Source organism: Oncorhynchus clarkii, chromosome 5 (assembly GCF_045791955.1).
Source record: "Oncorhynchus clarkii lewisi isolate Uvic-CL-2024 chromosome 5, UVic_Ocla_1.0, whole genome shotgun sequence".
Classification (NCBI taxonomy): Eukaryota; Metazoa; Chordata; class Actinopteri; order Salmoniformes; family Salmonidae; genus Oncorhynchus; species Oncorhynchus clarkii.
Window position 1 is genome coordinate 55,726,873 of NC_092151.1, and position 2,804 is coordinate 55,729,676.

Below are 2,804 nucleotides of genomic sequence, written 5' to 3' on the forward strand. Positions count from 1 at the left end.
TACCCTCTGTTCCGTAACAGCTGCCTAATCAGACCCTTATCTAGTCGGATTGCTGTCGTTCGAATTTCAACCTTGTCTGGCATCAAAGGTTATGGGACTCCTTTGATGTGGGAAAGCTTCTGGAGTGAGACAGAGGGAGATCGAGCCTCCTGTACCACCTGGTCCCAAGACTCCTCCTCACTGCTATGGCAACATCCTGAAAAAATAGCAAAATTCCTCTACCCTTCATTAAAAAAAACAATAAGACAACATATGGAGATGGTTTGAGAGCAATTTGATGCAAAATGGCTAGGCTACACTACAGCAGATTTGCCTCTATGTATATTCACATTAAACAAATACTGCGAGAATGAAATAAACGTAATCTGAATGGAGCAAATATGCAGTTGAAGCTCCTGGACTCAGTATATCACAAGGATCTTTCTGTATCAGGTAACACACCATAAATAATTACCTCACATGCTCCCTTTCAGGAAATTACTTTTCTGTTTGGGTGCAGGTGACACACCTGCCCATAGATTAATAATTGATGGGGCCCACATCGACCAGACTGAAGCCCATTGTCTCTCTAGGCTTAGCCTACAGCACTCATCATTACACAGCCAAAATACATTAGGCCACAGGTATGTATGTCTCTCTGGGCTTGGGAGTCATGCACTGAAGGGGAATATATGAACAATTAGGCTGTATTCATTCTTAAAAGTTCTAAATAATGTTTTGTATATAGGTAATGTACCCTTACCTAATAGTTTGAAATAATACATACGAGTAAGAATACACTAAGACATCATAGTAGCTTCCATTTATAGCCAACCAATGCAAACATAGTTCAACATGGGCCTATAGTCCTACATGACAGCTGTTATTAGGTTACCTGATGAGTACAACAAATAAAGGATATTTATGGCATTTCAACACATATTTATATTAGTTTTGTGATATTAAATTACTCTTGATAATGTTTTAATCTGTCCACATTCAAGTAACATACAAGTAACATAGGCTTTAGGCTTGATCTTTTTTGATGGAAATAAGCTGCAGTAAATTTGAGAAATTACATTGCATCCAAATCATGGCTGATTCCATCTGTAATGTTTAGCATGTGCAGGTTATTATACACAATATATACAAATGTATGTGGACACCCCTTCAAATTAGTCGATTCAGCTATTTCAGCCACACCCATTGCTGACAGGTGTATAATATTGAGCACAAAGCCATGCAATCTCCATACACAAACATTGTCAGTAGAATAGCCTTACTGAAGAACTCAGTGACTTTCAAAGTGGCACCTTCATAGGATGCCACCTTTCCAACAAGTCAGTTTGTCAAATTTCTGCCCTGCTAGAGCGGCTGTTATTGTGAAGTGGAAACATCTAGGAGCAACAACTGCTCAGCTACGAAGAGGTAGGCCACACAAGCTCACAGAACGGGACCGCCGAGTGCTGAAGCGCGTAGCGTGTAAAAATCGTCTGTCCTCGGTTGCAACACTCATTACCGAGTTCTAAACTGCCTCTGGAAGCAACATCAGCACAAGAACAGTTCGCCTGGGAGCAAGCCTAATATCACCATGCGCAATGCCAAGTGTCGCCTGGAGTGGTGTAAAGCTCGCCACCATTAGACTCTGGAGCAGTGGAAACCCGTTCTTTGGAGTGATGAATCACATTTCACCATATCCGACTGATGAATCTGGGTTTGGCGGATGCCAGAAGAAAGCTACCTGCCCCAAAGGATAGTGCCAACTGTAAGGTTTGGTGGAGGAATAATGGTCTAGGGCTGTTTTTCATGGTTCGGGCTAGGCCCCTTAGTTCCAGTGAAGGGAAATCTTAACACTACAACATAAAATTACATTCTTGACGATTCTGTGCCTCCAACTTTGTGGTAACAGTTTGGGGAAGGCCCTTTCCTGTTTCAGCATGACAATGCCCCGTGCCCAAAGTGAGGTCCATAGAGAAATAGTTTGTTGAGATCGTGTTGCAGAACTTGACTGGCCTGCACAGAGCCCTGACCTCAACCCTATCAAACACCTTTGGGATGAATTGGAACGTCGACTGCGAGCCAGGCCTAATTGCCCAACATCAGTGCCCGACCTCACTAATGCTCTTGTGGCTGAATGGAAGCAAGTCCACACAGAAATGCTCCAACATCTAGTGGAAAGCCTTCTCAGACGAGTTGAGGCTGTTATAGCAGCAAAGGTGGACCAACTCCCTTATTATGCTCATGATTTTGGAATGAGATGTTGGACGAGCAGGTGTCCACATACCTTTGGTAATGTAGTGTGTTATTATGGCAGTCGCACACATTTTTGTCATGTCGATTGACTTAATTTTGAGACAGGTTCAGGTTCATGTGGACTGCTCTTTTTATATACACTAAGCGTGAGCGACACCATGTGGTTAACTGATGCATTGTTGCGTGGTGAAAACGTTCCATACTTTTCTGTTTATTTGAGTGTTCTAAAATTCTCATTCCAATGACAGATTGTATGCAATGACATTCAACGTAGAGTGTTGTCACAATGTTCTATGATTGCTTGTTGATGTTTCAAAAGCAAGAGCACCAACTCATGCTCAACATTGCATAGGCTAGAATTGTGTTTTAAATGCGAGAATACGTTTGGTCATTGATTTGAATTACCACTCTATTGTAAAGGGCATTAGGAGAAATTGAAGTGTTTTCCACTGATCTATTTTGCATTTAAGCTACATTTTCTCTTCTATACAGCTACACTATAGACTAGTTTGAGTTTTCAGACTAAGGTTAATTTTGCTCGGCTATAATGTACACTGAGTATACCAAACATT